This window comes from Parasteatoda tepidariorum, chromosome 4, assembly GCF_043381705.1.
Source record: "Parasteatoda tepidariorum isolate YZ-2023 chromosome 4, CAS_Ptep_4.0, whole genome shotgun sequence".
Lineage (NCBI taxonomy): Eukaryota > Metazoa > Arthropoda > Arachnida > Araneae > Theridiidae > Parasteatoda > Parasteatoda tepidariorum.
Window position 1 is genome coordinate 18,868,444 of NC_092207.1, and position 26,926 is coordinate 18,895,369.

General features: G+C 29.9%; 1 protein-coding gene across 1 annotated transcript in view; it reads left to right on the top strand.

Annotated features, from left to right (window-relative positions):
- The first annotated feature begins 651 nt into the window (after positions 1-651).
- Positions 652-26,926, top strand: part of LOC107447537 (protein spitz) — a 114,732-nt gene continuing 88,457 nt past the window's right edge. The window contains exons 1-3 of the mRNA XM_016062466.3: positions 652-1,145; positions 4,844-4,907; positions 5,507-5,541. The gene's annotated coding sequence lies outside the window, so the exon portion shown is untranslated. The remainder of the gene's footprint in view (positions 1,146-4,843; positions 4,908-5,506; positions 5,542-26,926) is intronic.

The window sequence follows — 26,926 nt, forward strand, 5'->3', positions numbered from 1 at the left end:
TGAGGAATACGTGACAGAGCGAAGATAAAGAAAAAATAGTGTTTTTCCTCAATGATTGTTGAAAACACAGGTGAGAGTGAGGAAAAAAATATCGCTCAAGATCAATCGTAGGAGCGATTTTTTTTAACATTAATATTGAATTACAAAATATATCAGAATATAATTAAGAAGTTAAAAACTTAGTCACCATTCAAAATTAATTGGTCGCCGGTGGCGACCGGGTGACCAAATTTCCCGAGCTCAGAAATAGCAGAAAGCTAACTGTACTGGATAATTTAATTATAGTATGTAAAGTAATAATAGTACGTAAAGTAATTCTACAAATATTTTTTAAAAAAATCAGTTGTTCTTAGGACCTAATATTTTTCTAATAGTTTTAACTAATTTAATTTTTATAAGCAAATGTAACTGAAGTGAAATATATTTAAAAATAATATCGCTAAATTCCTATTTTCTCCACTTTATTCTAAGAAAATGAACCCTAAGAAAGAAAGCAAGTTATTATTTCACACAATTAAACAAAAAGTAGTAAGTTTTTCTGAATTAATGTTTCTATTCTGTATGTTTTTTGAAGCGTTTGACAGTATAAATTTCCTCAATAGATGGCGTTAAAACACTGCAAATTCGGCAATTATTTTTAATGCTTGTTTCAGATTGCGGTTTTATTTGCAAATATTAAGTAAAGTCAAAGCTGACTACTTTAAAACTTCATTGCATAGTATGTAAATAAAGTAAATTGGACATGCAGTGGTTAGAAATACGACGTTTTTGTTCTCTTTATATTGATAAAAAAAATCATATCTAGCAAATCATTGCAAACGAAAAGATATTAAGTTAATTGAGACGAAATACTTCATTTCCTGATTGTAGTTTCTATAAATTAAAATATTGGTTGTTTTTTAAATTGTTTAAATTTGTTTGCGCTTGACGGAAAAGGCCTAATTAGTTGCTTTTCGATTAATCGATTAAGGAAGGATGGATATCGCCAGCAAGTAAACATCTAAACTTTAGAAGCGAATCTGTCAATTAAAAAATCGTCAGCGTTCAACTAGAGTTCATAACTATCTATTTTTTTATTATAAAATAATAGCAATTCATATAAAGTTTCTTCTTCACTACACTTAAAAATGTAGTTAATTTCAAAAGTGAGTTTTAGCTTCAGTCTATATTAAAAAATGCTTTAATCATTGATTTGTGACCAATTTTTTTCTAATGTTTACATGTTTGTTGACATTCCACCTGCTATACATTCCAAAACTATCGGCATTTAAAGGAATGTTGACAAATTACTCTACGGATTTAAGTTGTACCCTGAAATAAATATTATTTTCGGAAATGAATTTAGTTATGCGTTAGAATTGTAAGTAATTGAAGGCGAAAAATCGTAAGAAAAATATTTCTAAAATAAAAAAATATTCTCATACATTAAATAACAAACTTTTTTACATCCTAAATTTTTTATTTTATGTCATTGTGTTTCCTAAGAATTCTTGCTTTTATATATGAATAATTAGAAAATTTGTGGAATACGGTAAATATTTTATAATTATTCTTCCAAGTTTTAAATAATCCACATTGGTTTAGATGAAATACATAAGATATATTTACATATTGCATTAAGCTATGTAATTTTTAGATATTTTAAGAAATCTATATTTAACTGTTTATACATACATGCTTTAAGATTTGTTTAATTTAATAGGTATATTCTGAATGTTGAACGTCTGCAAATATTTGACTTTTTTGTTTGTGATAGCACTGTTACATTTATAATTTTTGTACTATGCAATAAGGCTTCAGTCCCATAAGCAAAATATTTTCAAATGTTCTGCAACAGGACTTATTAATTTATACAAATGTTCTGCAAGCATTTCACAGCGAAAAAAAGTCAACTTTATGTTAAAATTATATATTTTCATTTATTAAAATACAATATTCATACACAGATACACTACATTCTTTTTTAAATCAAGGTAATTTTTCTTGATTTGTTACTTTTTCAATCACTTTTGAAGTACAAAATTTTGTTAATGATGATGAATTATTAATTAAATGCCTATGATATGAAGGTCCGAACATTAAAATAAGGGCTGCCTTAAGAATGTTTCGAAGGGACAAGTGCCCAAATGCTGCACCATTTGCAAACACAAACATTCGCAGTTCTGTTGTTCCAACAACCTCTTCATCTCCATCGAAAACATTTGGTCATTTAGAAACAATTCTGTCAATCGTGGGTCCTCACGATTCACAAATGTCTTCTGAAATGGGAATGGAAAATATAAAAGTCATAAACTTTATGAAATTAAAAATCTCTGAATTTAACAAGTAAACAAAACGAGTAAAGTGGTTTATCAAAGATTTTTAAGTCAAAAATTGAAACATAAGAAAATTTATCTAAAAAGGTAGGGGTGAAGAATGAAGTGGGAGGAAATGTTTTGCAAGATTATGAGGGGAAGCTTTTAAACCTTCAAGTCATTATGATATGATCTACAGAAGAATGTATGAGATTAGGGTTGGGGATTGTTCTGCAAGACTACCAGAGGCAGGTGATCAAGGGTTCGCAGGAAAACGCTGTCACTTATTCCGGATACAAATTGTTCTGCAGGACTTCGTTTGTTCTGCGACGTACGTCACAGTTTTAGGCACTTTCTGCTTCTGGGGCTTCAGTTATTTAATTAAGTTAACGTAATTCCAAATGCGCCGTTAATATATTTTGGTTTTTATTATTACAGGTTCTTAATCATGCTAAATTAAATGTTATTTATTTGAAAAATTCTGCAATCGTAATTCACTTAAAAAAATTTGTCTCTTATTTGTTTTGAGTAAGTATGCTGAACCAATTTTGCATAGTTGTAAATAGGAAGGAGAAAATAAAATTTTGAAAGCTGACATTAACATAAAGCTGTAATCATACAAATGTATTTAAATTTTATTAAACAAGGTGGTTGAATGGTAGCTGATTTTGCATAGTCGTACATAAGAATGAGGAAATAAAACTTTAGAAGCTAGCATTGACAAAAAGCTATAATCATACAATTGTACTAAAATTTTATTAAGACAGGTTGTTGAATGGTAGCTGATTTTGCATAGTCTTACACAAGAATGAGAAAATAAAATGTTATAAGCTAACATTAACATAAAGATGTAATAATAAAAATGTTCTCCAAATTTTATAAAATCAGGTTGCTGAATGGTAGCATTTTGCACTCCCATGCCAGAGTTCTATCCTCGGATTTGGTATGGTAAACTCAACCTCTTTAATATTTCGATAATATAAGTGCAAAGCATGCTTGGGGACTAAACACTGGAGGTTCTACGTTCCGCTGACCACCTATCCAGAATATCTGCACTGCGAAAACGAGATGAGCAGAGTAGGCTTTAGCCTTCGAAAGGTTGTAGTGTCGCTGAATTTAGTTTATTTAAATTTCAATTGTAAATATTTTAAATTTTTTATACCTGACAGATATGCAAAATGAAATCTTTCCCATCTGTGTATATATAAAAGTTTATTATGACAAATTTGTTGGTATAACAAATTTGCTTCAAAGATTAACATGCAGGCCATTGGCTATATATTCCTGACTTAACACATTAAGTTTTATTTACTCTATCTCATTGACTATTTGAAAATTATGTTAGGAGATTTTTTAATCATGCAATTAGGATCTTTAAACTATTAACAAATTATTTCTTCTGTAGCCTAAGTACAAAGTGCTTAAAACTGCGACTCATCATATTGCTGAACAGTTTATATTTGGTGCAGAACTATTTGTGCCTACCTCTCTCCTACAAAAAAAATCAAGGCTAAATTTTGAAAATTTTATATGCTGTCAATAGCTTTTGAATTGTAATTATGTAGGCAATTTTACATGATTTGTTGTTTTTTATTACAACTTTGATTTGGTAAATGAAATAATTGTTCATTAAAAAAATGGTTATGATTTTTCTAAAAGGAGTTGTTTATTTTGATACCTGTAAAACATTTGTTATTTTCACTGGTCTTGTTGCAAAATATTAGCTCTTGGACTCATGTTCATTGCAAAAATAAATTTATTTTTTCAAGAAGTTGACCTTCGTGTAAATGTTGGTTTGATAACCTAGAAGAATCCTAGTGGTCCTTCCTGCTTTTGTCTGTTTTCTTTTATTTTAGTATTTGTTTATAAGACCTTTTTGAGCAGGAAGCATGTTCTATTGTTTAAGTTTAGCGTTATAAATAATAACTTTCTGCTGTATAATACCAGGGGTCTGTCCAGGCCACCGTTCAGCGGTACCTTCACAAATCCAACTTCAGGAGAATGGTAGTTTCACAAAAAACTTTTTCTTAAAATTTTATTTTTGTATCCCATAAGAAACGATAAATCCATATTTTTGTGTTGATTTCTTATTATAATTTTTAATTTTTCACAAATTACGTCTAAATTTTCACAAAATATGTACCNTAAAATTTTATTTTTGTATCCCATAAGAAACGATAAATCCATATTTTTGTGTTGATTTCTTATTATAATTTTTCACAAATTATGTCTAAATTTTCACAAAATGGGTACCTATCAGAAAAACTTAAACAGACCCCTGAATACTTAACATACAATATCATTTAATAAAGAGTGTTAACATTTTTTAATGATTTTCAGCAGAATTTTATATTGTCTGAATACTTATCTTATTTCGATTGTCTATCTGCTTAACCTTAAATATTTGAGCTACTAGTACATGTTAATAATACAATTTGTAAAACTTTTTCTTTACCCAATGTATTCTTTTTTGTTAAATTTTAAATATTTTTATTTTAATCACTAATTAAGTATCAGGAAAAATTTAAATGTGTATTTTTCTTTTAAAGGGGGAAGTTCATTCTCTTGTTATGGTGCTCAATTGGTTTCATCCATGTCGTTAAGGTTATCTTTGTAAGTATATTTTAATTTATATCAAACTATAATAAATTTATTTACTGAATTTTATTTCTTATATCTTTTTGTTTAATAGACCCTGCAATTCTTTTATATGCTTAAAATTTCATTGCATGCATTTATTTATTATTATTTTATTTTATTATTATTATTTTTTAATAGGGCAATTAGACATCAACTTTCAGTAATAGTTAAATTCTTTCTTTTTTTTCCTTAAAAATTTATTAATATATAACAAAAACAAGAGTTTAATACTATTTAAACATGTTGTGATAACATTTTTCTGCTATATGACAATTTAAGTATTTGGCAGGAGCCTACTGCTGCCTTGATTAAGGCTCAGATTTGGTGCAATATTCATTTAGAATAATTTTGTTTCTTTTTATACAAACCTTATTTTATATTTGCATGGGTAATAATGACTAGGGCAAGAAAAAATCCTCTCTAATTATTTTCTCAAAATTATTTTGAGTAAATAAAGATAAGAGAGAAAAAAGAATTTATTTATTTTAAATAGATTGATCTGAATATTTATTTTTGATGATAATGAAAAAATCTTTATTTTTAAAATGATTAATTATGCTTTTATTTTACAGACTTTATTGATTATCATCAACTACATTGTTTTGATGTAAGTATATTATATTGTATGATGTTTTACTTCTAAAATTAAAAAATTATTATTTTACTTTGGCTTTGTTGTTGATTACGTTACTAATGAACAAAATAAAAGTGCTAAAACACCTAATCATGATATTGCAATTTTATTTTTGATAACATCAAATTATTGTACAAGCATTGGCGTAGTATTGCACAGGGCAATATGGGACATCTGTTTCCAGGTGCAACATTAGAGGAGTTCCAAATTTATGCTAGAAATTAATATATAAAGCGTTTTTTCCCTTTAAATATTCCCAGTTTCATTCGCTAGTTATGGGCTCCATAACATCTTTAAAAAAATTTCAGATTTACCTAAAAATTTTATTGGTTGTCTATTATTAATGTAATTTGCTTTGCACATCGATTTTGTGAAAATTTTTTAACAAATTGGTGGTGTTTTCAATAAAAAATGCACTACCCAAATAATTTGTTTATAAATGCACATAATTAAATCAATCAGAGACCATAAGCAAACTCAAACAAATCTAAGTACAATCAAAACAAAAATTAACGTACAATAAATTTTAAACCAAATGGAATTTTTATGTAGGAAGTTATTGATTTACATTGTTTTAAAGACATTAAAAATTTCAAAATTTTATTCAATGAAAAATTTAACAATCCAAAACTAAGTGTGGTGAATTTCAGTTTTTACATAACCTGAAACTTAAAATTGTACCAAAAAGCCCCATTAAATCTCCTTTCATCATATTGGAAGGAAGAGCAACATCACAGTTTGTCCCTGATTGTTGTAAACTCCAACTATGCCTTTGTGTGTAAAAATATACTTTTATTTTTAAAATTTATGTGTTATTGCCAGGTTTAAAAAGTGTTTGATTTGTAAATTACATTTAAAAACATTTTGGGGGGAAAGTTTATTTTGTTAAAACAGATTTTTTTTAAATTATAGTTTAATTTTAATAAAAATGATACTATTTGTCAAAAGTTGAGACCCAGATGGTTGTGTGATTAGTTACTGTAAAATGTTGAGAAAGCAAACAAACTTTGGTCTTCTATATATGTTTATAGACTTTAAAATTAAATTAAAATTCTTCAACTGTATTTCTCATAAATTGCTTTTAAAAAATCGGAAGAAAATTTATTTAGCTGTTATTGTGAAAGTATACATTTCCTAAAAAATTTTTTTTGCTAATTTAAAATGATAAATTATTCTTATATTATGCTCAAAAGCATAAAATGTTAGCGTAATATTTTTTTATAAAGAAAATCAGTTTGATTACTATTCAAATGAAAGGCTAAAAATAGTTTGACTTTTTAGTTTTGCAAATCATCTAAGACATTTAGAAGAAAATATTTAATAATTTTCTTTTTTTTTCTCGTAAGGATTATCCTTGATGTATTGCATGATTAAAAAGTTACTAGCAATTTTACTTTACGCAGTCATGTTGCAGCATTTAACAAAATTTCAAATTTCTCAGAAAAAGGGATTTCTTCAAGTTTTGTGCAGTGCTCAAAATAAAAAACGCACCCCCCTTAATAACTTTTGATCTAATGATTGAATCTTCATTTTCTAGGACTTAATCGTAATGGTTCGAGGGGGTGACCTCAAATATGCTAATTAATTAGTGCAGGTGATATTTTAAGTTATGTTAGTTATTACACATAAACATACTTTCTCCGAATAAACATACTTTTTTTTGTGTGGATGAGTTCAGATTTCTGGCCCTCAAATTTATAGGGGGTAGCCGCAATTTGGGAAAAATAGTTCTGTCAGGAGAGTGATCCAAAGTCTGGAGCCTTTCATGTTAATTTTACCTTTTACATATTTTGTCATATGTTGAAAACTTTTTAAGCAAATTAAAAAATTTTTTTACTCAATTATAAAATTTGCTCATCTGGAGGTAATTAATTAGTGCAAATAATTCCAATGCGGAATGAAACTCTTAGTATACATAAATTTTTTTTTATTTAATAATAGTGGAAAAAATTTTGAATTATAATGCATATAATTTTTCATATCATTTTAAAGAATTTAATTTTAAATGATAAAGTGCAAAATATAAATGAAACTGGACTTATAGTTTCTAAAAAATCGAATTTTGAAAAAGTCTTATTTTTAAGATTTAATTTCTCAAGCAGTATTTGACCGATTTTGCTCAAATTTATGTTTTTCCATGTAAAAATACATTCTTTGAAATTATGTAAAAAATTGTATACCTTACAATTCAAATTTTTTTCGACTATTAGAATAAAAACTAGTGAAAAATAGACGAAACTGGGCTTATAGGTTCTAAAAAATCGAATTTTGAGAAAGTCTTATTTTTAAAATTTCATTTCTCTGGATATATTTGACCGATTTTGCTCAAATTTATATTTTTCCATGCAAAAATACATTCTTTAAAATTATGTAAAAAATTGTATACCTTGCACTTCAAAATTTTTTCGACTATTAGAATAAAAACTGGTAAAAAATAGTAAATACTCACTAAAAGTTGTTTTTCCATGGAATTATCTTTGACTAAATGAATTTCAAAATTGTACGTGAATTTTTTTTACTTCACATAAAAAAAAAATTGTGATATGGCAAAGTACAAAAAAATTTAAATTAACATTAAGGGGTCCAAACTATTGACCACTCTCATCACCAAACTATTTTAACCATATTTCATAGATTGTGACTACCCCCTATATTTTGGGTGTCACAAATCTGAATCCGTCAAAAAAAAGGGTATGTTTATTCAGGGAAAGTGAGTTTTTGTGTCTGATTTCGTAACTTAAAATATCGTCTGCACTAGTTAACATATTTGAGGTCACCCTTTGAACCTTCAAGATTGATTGCTAGAATAGGAAGATCCTATCATTAGTTCAAAATTTATTCAGGGTGGTCCGTTTTTTTCTCTTTTTTTTCCTCGCTCTGTACATATTAATATCAGAGACTGTTTGCTTGTTGGAAAGGCAGCAAAACTTGAATTATATATTCAAAACTAAATTTTATTATGAACTATTTCTTCATGTACTTATGAAATAAATGTGTTTTAAATAAATTTCATTTACACTCAAAATATAAAAAAAATTTAAAATATGTTTGAAAAATTTTAATTAGCATGACCATGTTTTAAAATTTTTTTAGAAAATATCATGTTTCTGTGCCTTTTTTTTACAAAATATTTTTTTCCCTAACTGATTAAAACAAAATATGAAACTACTAGTATTTGTGTATGTTTATCGTGGCGTGTTAATAAAATATGTATGTGCAGTCAATTGGCATGGTTATATTTAGTTTTCCATTGTTTAACTTTTTTAAAATCGAGAATTTTATATTAATTTTATTCTATAAGTTATTTATTGACTTATATCACCAATTGCATGCTTAGTAAAAAATAACTGCTTGAGTTAATGTTTTGTTATTTTAAAAGCACCTAGCTAAAATTATATATTGATAAATATGATTAATTCAAGTAGCCTTATTTTTTCGAGGTATTAAGGTAGCTTAGAATATTGAATATTATATTTAAGAAAAAAATATTATCTGTGAATTAGAAATAAGTTTATTCTAGCATAAAATTTCAATATTAGTTTACTTTTTTTAACATTGTGTTCTAAAATTGAAAACAAATTATTGAGTGATTCAGAAAGTTGTTAATTTTCATAGCATTTGTTTTGTAAACTCGAACAGAAAAGGACATTTTTGAATACTTTATATAAATTTATTGACCATGGCAAAAAAAAGTTATTTATTCCATTTTATTGTGTTTAATTAAAACTTTTTGAGCCCATAAATTGTGGTGATATTTGAGGATCTACTTATATAGCGGTCACATTTTGAACTCCAAGATAATTTTCTTTTCAAAATATATTATGTAATGCTTAACTAAAATTGAATAATGAAACAATAATAAGCTCTTAAAATAAAAAAAATTGGGGATTCCGTGTTCGTCTGACTATCAAACCGGAGCATCTGCTCCTGCACCCCTGAGCCCAAGGTCAAGAAAACTGAGATGGACACAGTAGGTCTTGACCCTCTATGGATTGTCCGGCATCTGAGTTTTAACTTAAATTTACCTGATCTGTTGGGTAAATTTATACTTATCTAAAAGATCAGGTAATTAATTATAAATCTTTTTGGAACCAACTATACACATTTAATGTTGGTACTATTTATTTGAGAGAACTAGTGTCCCAACTTCATAGGTTTCAGATACTAAGCTATATATGTAGGAAAATATGGTAATTGGTATGTTTTTCTGTGAGCCCAATTTTTAAAGATCAAAGCAGTTCTTTAATTAAAGAAGTTTCAAATTGCACAGATAATTTATAACGTTTTGCTTTAACCCCTTAACGATTGACTAATTTTCAAGAAAACGGTTATTAAAGTGTCTATTTTTTTGTATTTGTATTACGTATTTGATTAGTGCTGCAACTAGTTTAAAATAAACTAACTATCTGCAATTACCTTAAAAATATCCTGGTACTGCCATCAGGTGTGTAAAATGAGAAATAAAATATTTTCCGGGAAAGGAAATGAATTAGTTTTATTCTTATAAGCGTGTTACTACTGAACACTCCAGTCTGTCAATATCACGGGAGCGAGAAATAGTGGGCGAAATCTCACCCCGTCATTTTCACGGGAGCGAGAAAGTCTAACAAAAATACTTTACTCTTTTTAAGTGTATTTTAGATTTTTTTTTCTGTAAGGCTTTGCTTAGTTTTTATAATGTTTACAAGTTCTTGTTGATTTAATATTTTAAGTTTAAGTACAATATGTTAGCTTGTTTCATATTGTTTAAATTTAGCAAATTGTAGTTGTTGTAGTTAATTTACATCGCTTTAGAGCTGCACAATGGGCTATTGGCGACGGTCTGGGAAACATCCCTGAGGATGATCCGAAGAAATGCCATCACAATTTTGATCCTCTGCAGAGGGGAATGGCACCTCCGCTTCGGTAGCCCGACGACCTGCACGCGAAGTCGTGCACTTTGCGGTAGAACAGTTTAACGAGGACCAATACCGCACACCCTCGGCCCCTACACAGGCTGATCCAAGTGGTCACCCACCCGCACACTGACCGCAGTCAGTGATGCTTGACTTCGGTGATCTGCTGGGAACCGTGTTTAGCAAAATTGTAATGATATTAAAATATTTTTATGTATTTTAAAAAGGATTTTCTTAAATGCGAATAAAATTCCTTAGTTCTTGCATAATGACTGCAATATAGGTCTTACTCTCTTATTATAGGTCTCTGGTCTTGAGTATTTTACTATTTTTGATTTCTTTTTATTACTAAGGATTAATAAAGTAGTACTTCTCAGGTTTTCTTTCCTATGATAAGGAAACACAAGACCTCACTTCTCTAAGGTATTTCAGTGCCCGGCATTTGTATAATCACTGGTTAGTGGAATCAGTCATTTGTCATCAATTTCCGAGGACAGAATCATTTAAACATATGAACATTAAAATTTCGTCAATTATCAATTTCAGTTCCAACTTATATCGGAATTTGAACTACTTGGTCTCCTATATAGAGCTTTTGAATTCTGGAGCCAGACTGTTTCCTAAGAAATGGTCTTTTTTCTCTCATATTCACTTTAATGACCAATTATTTTTCATCACTCTTTTAGTGAGAGGGGGATTTGTTAGAATGGGGAAAGGTCAGTTACAGGTGTGCTAAGGATAATTCCTTGCTGCGAAAATATAAAATTAATTATTTCTTTGTAAACAGCAAAGGTTTTTGCATTTGCTAGTGTTGAGGAATCTGAGGTAAATTGACTTTAATTTGTCAACCTTATAAGCTTTAAAATCAAATTAAAATAAATAAATCTAATATTTTTAATTTGCAGTTAAATTTTATCAGGTTTCTTAAATTTTGTTTATTGAATCTATTGTATACTCGCAAGGCTAAGAATATACAACCTCATTCCTAATAGAAAGTAGATATTCGGTTGGTGAGATCAAAATCTTCAGCTACCTACAGGATCTGAATATAGTTCTTTTCTTTCTGTTTTAAATATTTTTGTCTGATTTGGTACTTTACCTACCATTTTGAAGAATCAATGTTCAAACTTGGGTGGCGATTTAAAGTTCATGAAATTGTGATTTGAAGTTTGATTTAGCGATTTGAAGTTCTTGAAATTGGTCACGAAATTCTTGAACCTTTAACTCCATGACTCATACGGAGCACCAATCGAACTGTTGCGAGTTGGCTTCACTTGTTGGTGCTACTTTATACCTCCCTTACTGTTCTGTTTTGCCTGTTAGTAAATCCAGCTCTTGCTATTGTGCTATTAAACTCTATATACTCACTGTACTGTGCTCTATACTGTGCTATTAAACTCTATATACTTTCCCTTTTTTTCCTTATCTCTCTCTCTCTCTTTTTTTTTTTTTTTTTTTTTTTTTTTTTTTGTTGCTTGCTTTGGACCTAGTTACTATTTGATTTTGTTATTTGCAAATAATGTCCGTTGAGTATGATGTAATTTAGTTGCTACCGGCTTGTGGGCAATTTAACTATACTTTCAACTAATTATCAGTTTAGAGATTATCGTTTGCATTAGAAGACAGAAATTCATGTTTCATTTACTTAAGGATTTTTTCATCTTTCCACCTATGTTTTGTAGGCGTCAATGAATAGTTACCTTGTCTTCTGAGTTCTGTTAAAAGGAAAAGGTTATGGATTATCATATCAGATATGGAAATATTTAAGGCTTAAATAAAACTCAAATATTATTATTAAAATTTAGACTTTATTCGCATCTATTAATATAAAAAAATTTCCCATGAATTAAATAGGTGATATAATTGAACATACGCACTTATGATGTATAAAGAACTTTGCTTATGGTATCATCTATTAAGACATTCATTATTTTTTTATCTTCTTTTTTCAGAGTTGAATAATAATGAATACTTTAATGAGCGGAGAATATCCGAAAGTTTTTTCACTCTCAGGATGAGTTGTTTTTTCCTTAGGCCCGTAAAAATCGTCACTGTGAGACAAGGGATTCGTTTCAGATATTGTGCAACTTGCACCGATGAAAGAAGTTTTATCTGAGCAACACTCTCTAGCTATGTCTTTGTTATTTCGTCGGTGGTGTATCGGATTTCGCTGGCCTTAATCCCGGCTTTTGTTGTCAAGACCTTGCTCTCCGACGTCTCGTTTTTTGGATTTCGAACTTTCTTGCATAGTTTTCGTTCTTTCTTGTGACAGACTAGAACTAAATCTGCATACTACATCTATGCATTTTAATCAGGGTTGGCATTTCTTCTAATAGAAATCTGTTTCTTAATGGACGCTTGATAAAAACCGCATAACCGGACCGAAAAACTGCCAAAAAGCGGAGGAAAAAAAACTGGAAAGTCTGGCTGAAAATCTGACGAAATGGAAGGAAATAAAAAAGATCAATCAACTGTTTTGAAATATTATAAGAATAGCCTAAATTTATACTAATTATGTATATATATANTAATTTAATGTAGATTTTTAAAAACTTAACGAAATAAATCTATATTTATCACTTTTATGTAATTGGTATCTTAAAAACCATTTAATGAATTTTTTAAAAGTATTTCGATCATTGCCAATGATTTTTATGGTGAAATCGAGAAGAGTAAATATATAGTTTATAATTGTGGTTGTTAGTTGTTTAGTTTAATTTATTCACAATTTATTATTTTTAACTGCAATAATCTTCTATTAACAGCGTGCAATAATTTTTAAAGACGCAGTTAACCATTTTGTAACTCTTGAAAGATTTTAGTATCGTTTTAAGTTATTTTTGTTATAGAGCATTAAAAAACTTTCAGCTTTTCAGGAACTTCACATTTTTAAGATTTGTCCCAAATATTAATTTTTAGGTAAAACGTGATAAAATACTTATGTTTATTATTCTTATATATTTTAAACCGATAAGTTTCATTTCATACGAAGTATAGTTTTTTCACTTCAATTAATTTTAAATGTAACGCACCAAATTTTCGGTATGTTCCAATAGAATGTGCTCTAAACTATTTAATTTGATTATAGCGTAACTTAAAAAACCATCGCTAAACAAAATGCTTATACTAGCAGCGCAAATTTATTATGTATTCATTTTAAAATGTCTCCATATGATTTATGTAAAAAAATTATTTCAAGATACTTGGAATCATCCGATTTATTAATTTCTATATTATAGTGAATGATCCATTCAAGTTTGAACTCGAATTTTATTTCCTAATTGAGCATTTTGTCACTAATTATATTTCATAATTAGTGACAGTTTCTAAAAATGGAAAAAATTTTTAAAAGTCCCCCCCCCTTTTTTTTTCTTCTTAAACTATTTGAAAATTGTGTTTAAATAGTAATGTCTACATTTTTTTCTTTTTTTTTTGGATGCAGAAATTTTTTAAAGATTATTCTCATTATCTATATATATATTTCTCTTACACGGCGACAAAAAAAAGTCTCATTACAACTCCCCGAATGGCAACGCTAGAAAATCGACCAATGATTGCCGCTAAAAATGTCACATGCCAAACCTTGCTGAGTTGGCTCAACATATAGCACTTTTAAAAACGGAAACTGAAATAACCAGAGAGCATCAGCTGCGGCAATCTCATGCTATTAAGCTAGGCAGAAGTGAGTAGTCTTTGTCGATAGATCTCTATTTTAGTATTTTGTCGAAAGCGCTTTTTTTTCACGAATTTATATATTACGAATTTATTTGACGAGTTTTAATTTATGTCACGAATTATACTATAGGACATTTCTAATAGGTTTAACCAATTACATGTCATTTATTTGAATTAAAATTTATTTTAATGACTAAGTATTTACTAAAAAGATGCAATTTTTAAAAAAAAAAAAAATTGTTATACGGATTTGAATGATTGTTTTGAATTCTTAGAATTTTGTGTATTTGCAATGGACTTAAGTTAGCAGCGTGCGAAGCAAACCATATAAGATTGGTTGCAATTGCGTAAACCTGAGAACCGGTTGCAATTGCGTAAACCTGCCCGCCAACACCCGAAAATTGCTATGCAATTTTCGGGGTTGACGAGCAGGGGGCGAGCATAATTAATTATCTATTCAACTTTCAGTTGATAAAATTTTCCGAAAAGTTGATTTTTTCAAGTCTGATTTCATTCATCTACAATATTAAAAAAAAAAAAACACTAGATTTGAAATTAATAATTTTTTATTAATAGAGGATAATAACTGTCACTCTAACTTTGCATAAGAAATACTAACTAATGCGATTGAGTTTTTTTTTAAATTTTTTTTTTCGTGTCACGACTTTAAAGATGGTATGTAAGTATCAAATTCTCATCATCTGTGTGGTCTTCAAATCAGATGTCTTATTACCGCATCTAATCATAAAATGGCTAAACAAATTAGTGGTCCATTCCATATCGGATTGTCAGTTAGTTCGATTGAATAAGGAGCTTTGTTTTGTCAATCACTGTAATCGCATCATTTGATGGCTGTAACTCGTGAATAAAAAAGAGGTGGTGAATATATTTTGCCATCAGTCTATATCAGAAAAACACACAGTTTACTAACACGTAAATGAAATTATATTATACTTCGTTAAATTAGGCCATTAATCCACTAAAAGAATTGAGTGCAAAATTATAATTTTTTTCTTCGGTATATGGTGGTAATATGGTTGAGATGCATGGGAGAAAAACGCTATAGATCCGAATGCGCGATATAACGAAGGTCATCGCAAAAGTGAAAAGAAAAAAATAATAATTGGAAATAATATTTTCTCTCTCCTATGTCTATTAAAAATTGTATCCGCCCATTCAGTATTTTTTTTGTACATCATTAGATTCATTTATTAATATTTTCACTTTTTTTAAGTGAGAGCATGTTAAATGTGCCATAAATTGCATAAATTTATATTCTGCCAAATGTTAAGTAAGACTGTGTTCAATAGAAGATGTTCTCATAACAACTGACACCTTCGAAAGCTGATTTTTATTAAACATCTTTGGCATGCCCTTCCACAACAGCTGCTTGGAGCTCATTTGCCTTCTTTAGGTAAATATGGAACTCACGATCTAATCGAGGTACCACTGTGATATTTTCTTTTTTTCCCCGTCAAACTTAGTTTATAGGATTGTTTAATTGGCTGTTTTTCAAATGTCGTCACATGGAATGATGTTTTTATGCTAATAATATGCTATTTTCGTATCTGCTGCGATTTTTCAACTGTCATGTATATTAGGTTAAGTTTTGCTTATCTTTAACCAGCGCCCTCTCTGTTAAATTACGCTAACCGTTAATATGAAGGAAAGCTACAGTTTTGAGAAAATGAAAGAGTGTGTTATTTAATTTTTTGATCTTTGAAATGTCACGGTAGCTCTACGTTATCAAAGTTGATAAAAATTTGCAAAAATTGATAGTTAAAAATTAATTTTTTTTTCCATCCAAGCAGACAAACCTCTCTAAATTGCCAATTTTTAATAAAGTTTAATATTTATTTAAGTTATTTGTTCATTCTATTCTTTATGAAAAGATAATACGGACCATTCTCCTGTAATGTGTGATGTTGAAATTTTCAATTTTCAACTTATATGGAGAGGTGCAGTTTTTACTTTTTTTTAGAAAAGCGAGATACGTATATTTGTAGAACTATAAATGTTAACAATTTATCTATATTTATTTTGGAGATAATAACGCTTAGTTTTATGAATTTGGCGAAAATTGTCATAACCATCCATTGCCTTAAATCTTGTATAAATTCGAAAAATCCAGTTTTTGTGAGTTGTTTTAAAGTTTATAATGAAGTGACAGTATCTACCTAAGAAAAAAATCAAATAAATTTCTTTACACTTCTTTTTTTTAAAGCTTTTTTTTATATAAATTTAAAAAAAAGTTGGAATTTATTCCAATTGAATGTGCAAAAAAGTTTTTAAAATTGTTTTAAAAATTACCAACGTAGTGAGATTTTTCCTATATGAAAATTATCAAAATCAATTTTCGTAACGTAGCAAGTAATTTTAAGTAATCAAAAACAAAAATAAAAGCATATAAAATGCAAAAGTATTAAAAACATTAAAAAATATTTTTAAACATTTTGAATGAATTTTCATTAAACTTTTAGTAAAGTAATTAAATGCAAAAACTATTAAAAAACAAACTGTCAAAATTTGAGCATCCAAAGTATTCTATGCACTTCTATGGTAGGTAGGTACTTTATTTACGTTGCAGTAGAGCTGCACAATAGGCTATTGGCGACGGTCTGGGATACAACCGTGAGGATGATCCGAAGACATGCCATCACAACTTTGACCCTCTGCAGAAGGTATGGCTCTCCTTCCTGCTTTGGTAAGCCGACGACCTGCTCACGAAGTCGAGCACTTTACGGTAGAACAATTTAAGGAGGACCCATACCGAGTACTCTCGGTCCCTACGCTGGCCGATCGAATTGATCACCCACCCGCTTACTGACAGCCGCCAGTGATATTTGACTTCAGTGTTCTACTGGGAAACGTGTCTTTACTATCAGTCCGATGCGGGACATACAATTCTATGCATTAATTGTAAATTTAAATTGTATAAACGATACTAGACTTCAATTGTAACGAAATTAATTTAAATTTGCAGAAAATTGTTCCTTTTCTGAGGATATTCTTGACTCAGTGTGAAGCTCAGTGACCCTAAACTATTGTTTTTTCTTGCAACCCATGTTGCCTTTGTATATTCATAAGCTGACTAACTAAGATAAAGTATCAACATTATCGTGAGTCAGTTTGACATGTGTCTGCAGCTGAACCCTTAATCCATATTAAAGGTAGACAAATGATTTTTTCGGGTTGGGTGTTAACCCTCTTAGTTGGCGCCGCCGTGTTTCTTTTACCACAGTTGATTCCCGTTAAGTTTCCCTTTTTATTACAGTACACATCCGGGGTCAAACGGTTGGGGTTAAACCACCCACCCACAGGCAACCCCTGACTGATTTCTTCTTTAGACTTTATCCACAATTCTCATAATAACAAATCTAATTAGTTTTTCTCTGTGAAATCTAGCTCCCACCGCCCTTAATATATGTATAATAGATGTGATAGTGTTCCGNGAAAATTATCAAAATCAATTTTCGGTAATTAAAGACAAAAATAAAAGCATATAAAATGCAAAAGTATTGAAAACATTAAAAAATATTTTTAAACATTTTGAATGAATTTTCATTAAACTTTTAGTAAAGTAATTAAATGCAAAAATTATTAAAAAACAAACTGTCAAAATTTGAGCATCTAAAGTATTCTATACACTTCTATGATAGGTAGGTACTTTATTTACGCTGCAGTAGAGCTGCACAATAGGCTATTGGCGACGGTCTGGGAAACAACCCTGAGGATGATCCGAAGACATGTCATCACAATTTTGACCCTCTGCAGAGGGTATGACTCTCCTGCTTTGGTAAACCGACGACCTGCGCACGAAGTCGAGCACTTTACGGTAGAACAATTTAACGAGGACCCATACCGAGTACCCTCGGTCACTGCGCTGGCAGATCGAATTGATCACCCATCCGCTTACTGACAGCCGCCAGTGATACTTGACTTCAGTGTTCTTCTGGGAAACGTGTCTTTACTATCAGTCCGCTGCGGGACATACAATTCTATGCATTAATTGTGAATTTAAATTGTATAAACGATACTAGACTTCAACTGTAACGAAATTAATTTAAATTTGATGAAAACTGTTCCTTTTCTTCTCCTTTGACTCAATGTGAAGCTCAGTGACCCTAAACTATTGTTTTTTCTTGCAACCCATGTTGCCTTTGTATATTCATAAGCTGACTAACTAAGATAAAGTATCAACATTATCGTGAGTCAGTTTGACATGTGTCTGCAGCTGAACCCTTAATCCATATTAAAGGTAGACAAATGATTTTTTCGGGTTGGGTGTTAACCCTCTTAGTTGGCGCCGCCGTGTTTCTTTTACCACAGTTGATTCCCGTTAAGTTTCCCTTTTTATTACAGTACACATCCGGGGTCAAACGGTTGGGGTTAAACCACCCACCCACAGGCAACCCCTGACTGATTTCTTCTTTAGACTTTATCCACAATTCTCATAATAACAAATCTAATTAGTTTTTCTCTGTGAAATCTAGCTCCCACCGCCCTTAATATATGTATAATAGATGTGATTGTGTGTTCCGTTTATAATATAGCTTTTTTTGATATTGTCGCAGTGTATGTTATTTGTAGAAATGCGCTATCATCATGAAGAATTTAAATGTTTAATGACTTTAGATTTTTTTTCGCTTTTCGAGTGCATTTTTTGGAGCTATTTTTATGAAATTTTGACCAGTAAAATCGGAAATAGTCAAATATTAGTGACAGGTTTTTCAGAAAGTGTTTTAAATGTGAAGTCAAAGAGCGTTTTTATGTGGGCTTTTTTTTTAATTCAATAATTTTTTCCCATTGAGATTCATCATAATTTACACATTGGGCAAAGTGCTTATCAAAATCTTTCCTAGCTATGAACGCGCGAAAAATTAATAAACACGAACTCAACTTATATAAAATTTAATTTTATCGAAAAAAAATTTTTTTTTTGCTTAACTGCTACATTAAATTTAATGTAATACGGTCATACAATAGAAAAAAAAAATTAAGCAAACGTTTTTTTTTTCAAGATTAAAAGTTTATTTCATTTTGTTTTATTTATTTTTTTAATATTTTAATGCATTCATAAATCACGCACATCTAACATATACATATAGTATATAGCATTGCATATATAAACATATCTATAGCATATACATATATGTATATAGCATACATGTATAGCATTGCATATATATACATATCTATAGCATATACATATATGTATATAGCATACATATATAGCATTGCATATATATACATATCTATAGCATATATGTATATAGCATACATATATATAGCATCTATACATATATAAAGCATTGCTGGACCAAAATGCTATTAGATTTGCGCAATTTTGTGCGAATAAAATTTCTTTAAAACTAAATAGACCAAAGACTTTAAGTTACATTTTATTATGTATTTACTATTTTTCCACTTAATTTTTTTTTTTAGTGAATTTCATTTTAATTTTACTTTTCTAGTAGGCTGGGAAAAGGCTAAAAATTGTTTTAAAAAACTGCTGTTTTTTAAAGTTCATAATTTTGGAAACAAAATTTATTTTTTATATTTCCTCTACAATGTTTTTAAATAATAAACTAGACTATGCACTAGAAATGAAATTATTTTTTAAATAGTTTATGGGTAATATCACATCGCATTTTGCAAAAATTTATAAAAAAATGCAGCTAGTTGATTTTATTTTTTTAAATTGGCTAAAGAATTTAAAAAAAATTGTTTGATCAGTTAGTGTGTAGTCTATTTCCTTGGTATATATGTAGAATGCAAAATTTCAAGTACATAAGATAAACAATTTTTAAGATATACATTTGAAATTAAAGGAAACATGTTTTGTGATATAAGACAAAGCAGATGACTTTCGAGATGGCTGTCCGTACAGGAGTTGGGCAAAATAAAAAAAATTTACCGGCCAGTAGAAGCATTTTTAGTAGTGGCCACTTCAAAATTAAAAGTTCTAATCAATTAAAAAAAAAATATTGGTGTTTAAGTAAAAGATTTTTTTTGAAGTATTTTTCGAAATATGGTAAACACAACCGGATTCATTTCAAAAATGGACAAAAACATTTTCCTCAACTCGCCAAATAGTTATATCTAAAATCTCAGTACTGTACACGTTACCGTTAAAGTGTGAAATCCGTTATTTCATAAAATAACTCGATATTTCATGAAATGACTAGACAAGTTAGTTAAAGTAAATAAAATTAACTAGGTATTCTATAGAATAACGATTACTTGATCGTTAAAGCAAAGAATATACATAGGGGAAGAAGTCTAGCTTTCATTGACATAATGTAAACTAGTCCCTCGAAGGTTAGATGCGGTCCCTGTGTATAAAGAAAAAAAACAACGCTAAGGGGCGCAACAGCAGCGGTTCTTAAAACAGGTTTGAAGAAGAGAAATTTTTTTTTTATCGTATGGTTTGTTTAGTTTTTTCTGTATCTTGATAAGCAGTACTGTACTGTTTATTACGATATTTCTTTGAGACTACATCCCGCAGTGGACTGATCGTAAAGACATGGTTAATCGAAGTCAAGCATCACTGGCTGCTGTCAGTAAGCGGGGTGGGTGACCACTTTGACCAGCCTGCCCTTCACCAATAGCCCATTGTGCACCTCTAGTGCGACGTAAATAAAGTACCTACCTTCTTTGAGAATATATTTATATCACCTAACATATTTTGGCATAGAAAGAAAGAATAAAATGGCGATTGTCGAGATGCAGCTTATAGTTTGTCTAGATAAAAATTCCCCTGACCAGGAATTCTGAGGCCGTCTGCTGCTATGGAAACAAGAAATAGTGCTTGTCAAAGAGGGGAGCTTCTTTCTTCGCTGGTCCCGCAGTGGACTGATCGTTAAAACATGGTTTCCAGAAGATCACCGAAGTCAAGCATCACTGACTGCGGTCAGTGTGCCGGTGGGTCACCTCTTGGATCAGTCTGCGTAGGGGCCGAGGGTGTGCGGTATTGGTCCTCGTTATCTGTACCTTAAAGTGCTCGACTTCGCGTGCAGGTCGTCGGGCGTGCCGAAGCGGGGGTGCCATCCCCTCTGCAGAGGATAAAAATTGTGATGGCATGTCTTCGGATCATCCTCAGGGATGTTTCCCAGACTGTTGCCAATAGCCCATTGTGCAGGCTCTAGTGCGACGTAAATGAACTACAGCAACAATCTTTCTTCGCTGATTCCCCTTTTCTCTCCGATTCGAGCCAGAACTTGTCTTAAATGATGACCCAACTCACCATAGTCAGCGACACTGCTCCAGACGAATGACTGGGGGAGTTATTTACATAGAAAAACTATACCCATTCATATAGAGTTGTCCACCAACCGGTTCACAGGTGGTGTACCTCCTGACAGTCACTTTGCTTGTTATGCGCATGCGCTGGATCTTAGTTTAAATAACGCTCTGCTTAATCTGAGTATGTTTCTCACACTGTAATAGGTTTTTCTGGTATAGCGTACCGAATCGAGCAGTTCCGTATTCGAAGAGCTGGACTTCTTTTTTCTGTATTCTTCGGTTATAGTATGTAATACTGCACTCGAAAGTTCTTGCGCCGGATCTAGCTACTTTTAGTCAGTTTTGAATAGTTATAACTGCTTTGCAATGACGTATGTATGTGCGCGCTCTATTCCTGTCTGTTAAACTAATGTTAGCAACAATAAATTATATCATCTGTTTTCAATTAATATTTTTTTTTTTAATTTTATCATTTTTTACTTTGAAATTTAGAGAATTTTTTAAAGAGCCCGATATCATCAAAAGCATTAAAATTAAGAGGATTAACTGGACTGCTCATATTGCCAGAATGGTGCAAAAAATACAGTAAAGAAAATTTTCGTGCCTAAACCTTTCACTAGTCGCAAAAGAGAAAGACCAAAACGACGATTGCACAATTCTGTGGAATCAGATTATAAAGTGATTGGGATACTCCCAATGTTTCCTTGATATTCAAAGCTCGCTTAGGTGTCAACTTATGGGTTTTCGGAAATGAAAATACTTTCCGTATACTGTGAAACTTTAGCGTCCATTTAACATCATATTTAAAAAGAGATTATTCCATTGTTTTTATAGTGTATTATGAAAAATACTAATTAAATATAAAATATGAAGAAAAAAAAAACTGAAGAGCTTGGAGGTTTTTTAAAATTACCATTGGTTGGGTTTAAAGCGAATTTGGGTCAAGTTATTTGCCCCTCCCCCTCTCCCCGAAAAAAAATTCTATAGTTCGCTACAGTCAGACTTCAATGAAATGAAAAACTTTTTGCAATCACAAAATCTAAATTAAAAATCTTCCTGCATGCATTGAGATTAAAAATTGTCGTTGTGAGATTTTATTTATTTGTTGAAATTGTGTGAATCTCAATGTGCGATTTTTAAATCTCGCGAATACGAATATCGACATTTAATTTTTAAAAAAAACGCGTGAATACGAATCTCGATGTTTAATTTTAAAATCGAATTAATATGAATCTCGATGTTTCATTTTAAAAATGCGTGAATACAAATTATGATGTATAATTAAGTCACTTGAACACGAATCATAATAGTGTCTTTTAAATCGCGTGAACACGAAATCGTGAAAATACGAAGCGCGATCTTGAATCGCGTAAGCAGAAATTACTATGTGTGATTTTAAATCATGTAAATGTAATTTTAAATCACGTTTGCATTGGTTGGAAAAGGTGTAAAAAGGATTTTTTTTTATTCTCTCGGGAATGCGAAAAAGATAAAACTTTCCTTGAAGAGGCGGATTTTTTTCTTTCTGTTTAGTAAAAGTAAAAAAAAATGTTTCGCTATGGTGACATATTTTTCGCGAACAGCGTTCGCGCTTTCGTGTATATTAAACAGATCTGGCTACAACCGTGTATACCCGTTGATGAGTCTGTTTTTATAGAAGAAAAAATTATCTTCTTATATTTTCATTTCTTTCACACTGAATAATGAGTTTTTCTCACTCGCAAATGAGTTCTGAGCTGAAACTTTTGTGAAGGGCTCAAAAAAAAAAAAAAAGAGAGAATCTCCATTATTAATGTGTCTGTTCATTTAATGAGGTAAACCTTCTTCAAATGCTTACCACTTGATTTCCTAAACAATCATTAGAACTTAACAAAAATAACGCTCCACAGATTTAGAATAGTTGCTCACATGCACATTCTTTTCGAGCAGGGGGAGCAAGATAAAAAGTTCTATTTTCCTTTCTATTGCTTCTAATAAATGTAAAATTTTAGAGCTACGTCAAAACCAGTTATTTTTCTCTATATTTGTGGGAGCCACTGCTATATATAAACCTTGGTCGGCGGCTAGGGGATTTCGAGAGATTACGCAGACACTTAACTTGCTTTAAAAAAATTTTGGTGTCCCAGTTTTTCTTTTATCTTTTGGATAGGTTTGTTTTTCTAGAGTATTTACTAAAAACCAAATAGAATAGCTCCCGGTTTCATTGAAGGTTTTGAAAATAGTGAATTTAATAACTAAAAATCGAACGTAATTTTAACCCTATTAGACAAGTTTTTCTTTGACTCACAGGGTGTCGGTCAGCTGCTGCGTTTCTCTATTTAGAGTATTGGTTGCACTTATTTTTCTTTGCTCATATATTGGTCTCATATCGGATGATATTGTAGTCAGGTTTGGTTTGATTTGCTGTGTTAGTTATTTTTTTATTGCGAAACCAAATTTGTCCCTTTAATTGTTTTATTACTGATATATTTAATTTAAAATGTTACTTTGATTGTCGAATTAAAATTGCAAATGAAACGTTGGATTCTGTTTTATGCTAACAATTGCAACTTTTACATATATTTTCATTAAAATTTTTTTTTTAAATTATGAACTCGTCGGTTTAGTATGAATTTTCAATAAATTAAATTAATTATTAATTAATATTTAATTAATATTAAATCAATTATAAATTAATTATTAATCATAAATGAATTATTATTCATAAGTTAATTACAAATTAATTATAAATTAATTATTAATTATAAATTAATTGTAAATTAATTATTAATTAATTATTAATTAATTATTAATTATAAATTAATTATTAATTATAAATTAATTATTAATTATAAATTAATTATTAAATTATATATTATAGTTAAATATTTTTTTTTTGCAGCACTTTGAAAAAGTTTTGCCTATAGAAGCGGGCGGTGATCTATGTGCTAAACCTTATTAAGATTATATATTAAGCATTATTAGCAAGCTTGGAATAGCAAACTGAATTTTTATGTTCAAAAGAACGTTATTCTGCATAATAATTCCTTCGATGCAATTATTATTATTTGCGCTGTAATACTGTAGCATACTTGTTAACTTTTACACTCTTCAAAAAATAGTTTTCCTAATGTAGGGAAATGCTAATTAAAGATACATTGGAAATTGTCTTCGAAGTCACATTTAGCCAACACTTCAACACAGTAAGATAACTAACTGGTCTACTGCAAGTATGTTTTAACCAGTGGTCGGAAAAACTACATTTTCTTTGTAGTTAACTACAACTACTTTTTTTAAATGTAACGACTACAAGCTACTTTCGAAATGTAGTACTACATATGAATGTAAATGTAATTCACTACTTTTAGAAGAGAAACTTAAACTGGAGAACTTCACCAATATTCAAATTGATTTAAAATAAAAATTGACTTTGTCAGATATGATAATATTAAGAAGTTTTAATTCATATTTACATGAAATAGTTTTTTATTCTAAAGCACTTTTTACGAATTTGTCCTTGAACAAAAGTGTATGAAGGTTAACTTCGAACTTTATGCTTTTCTCGATAGTGATTTAAGAAATTATCATATATTTGTGATTTAAGTAATGAATTCTTTTTTTATATCCCCCAAGAAATAAAGTACCGTGCGAAAAACAAAAAAACGGACCTCCCTGAATAACTTTTGACCTAATGATCGAATCTTCACGTTCTAGGACTCATGGTTTGACGGGGTGACCACAAATATGCTAATTAAATAATGCAGACGATATTTTAAGTGACTAAATCAGACACAAAAACGTACTTAATAGTTACTGTGAAATCGAATTTTAAAAAAGTCAGATATTTGAAATTTGATTTCTCATGAACAATTCGACCGATTACGCACCGATTTTTCTGAGCATCAGACGTATATCTTGTTAACGTTCTGTAATAGAGGCATTCTCAATGCGTGCGTTGATGGACGCACAAAGGATTTGAGCCAATCAGATTCGAAAAATATTTTGCGTTTAAAGTAGTTGAATCTCTACAAACTACTGTTTTTTTGTATCGCACTACCCACTACACTTCTTCTTTTAAAAAGTAGCGCACTGCACTATAAACTAAGGGAAAAAAGTATAGCGACTACAGTAGTTTCTATACCAGTAAGCGCGCTACTTCCGACCATTGATTTTAACTATTCAAATGTAATGGTAGTTTTAAGGAATCAAGTTTAGGGGAGAGTCGGGTAGCCCCGCCCAGCGGGTACCCCCGCCCACAGTCAATTTCATATGTATAGAATATTTTTTCAAGTCAATGGGCCATCGAACATTAATTGTTGTATTTAAAAAAGATTATTTTCAAAGTTTTTAAGTATTTATGCACTGTTAACATGGTAAACAATAGTTTTGAAAACATGTTGAAAACAGTAGTCGTGAAATTAAGAAAAATTGGTTGAATGTTTCGATTAAACTTCATTTTAATACTAAAAAAATAATTTTTTCTATACATATAGCATTAAAGTATGTAGTCTTAAGTTTTATTTGCACAAAGAAAGAAGTTTATATGTGAAAAATTGTTCGAGTAATTACAAATTTACAAAAAAATTGGATTTCGGGTAGCCCCGCTCACATGAATGTCGGGTATCACCGCCCAATTTTATTTCGTCGATAAATGTACGGTTGCAAAGATTATTATTTTATTGCTTCAAATTTGAATGTTATATGCATTTTTAACAACAAATATTGTTGTTATTAAATGATTGTTATTAAATGATAGAATTCACTAAAAGTATATAAATATGTAATAAATAAAATAATTTTGTGATAAAAATGATAAATGAGGTTTATCTATTGTCAATACATTGGTCACTTTCATTTACACATGAAAAAACAGTCGAAAAGCATAATTTTTGTAACTTGGCGGGGCTACCCGACACATTTTGAAAAGAGCTGAAAAACATGTTTTTTTAAAGTTCTATTTTTTAAAGTTAAACTATTCTTTTTTGGTTTATTCTTTTGCATTATTTAATTAGATGGTAAAACAATAGAAACATATAAAAATATTGATTATTACTCAATATTATACAGAAATATAAGCAATACTCCTTAAGTGGGCGGGGCTACCCGACTCTCCCCTAATTGTAGAAATTTCGCTACCACTTCAAAAGTTAAAATATCTTCCAAAAAATTCGGCAGAGTTGTCGGATATGTTGTATATATGTTTGATAATACAGCATGATTATATTTTATCTGATTGAGATGATAATAAAATGAATTAATTCTACATAAATGTTGTTTAAATGTGTAAAAAAATATCAACAGGTTCGAAATTATCCAACTCAATTGCATCCACTAAAATTAACTGTTATCTCTCGTCTACTAATGAACGTCTTTGGCTGTTTTATTTAGTCTGAGGAAATTTATGGAATTCATTGATGTGATCTTCTGGCGCAAACAGTTGAAGACTACTTCAAACTTTAAAATATATTGAAATAAATCTGGTCTAACGCTACGTAAATAAGTCATTTTGACGTAATTGAACTATTCGAAATGTCATTGTCTAAACTTAAGAATAAATAATGAGC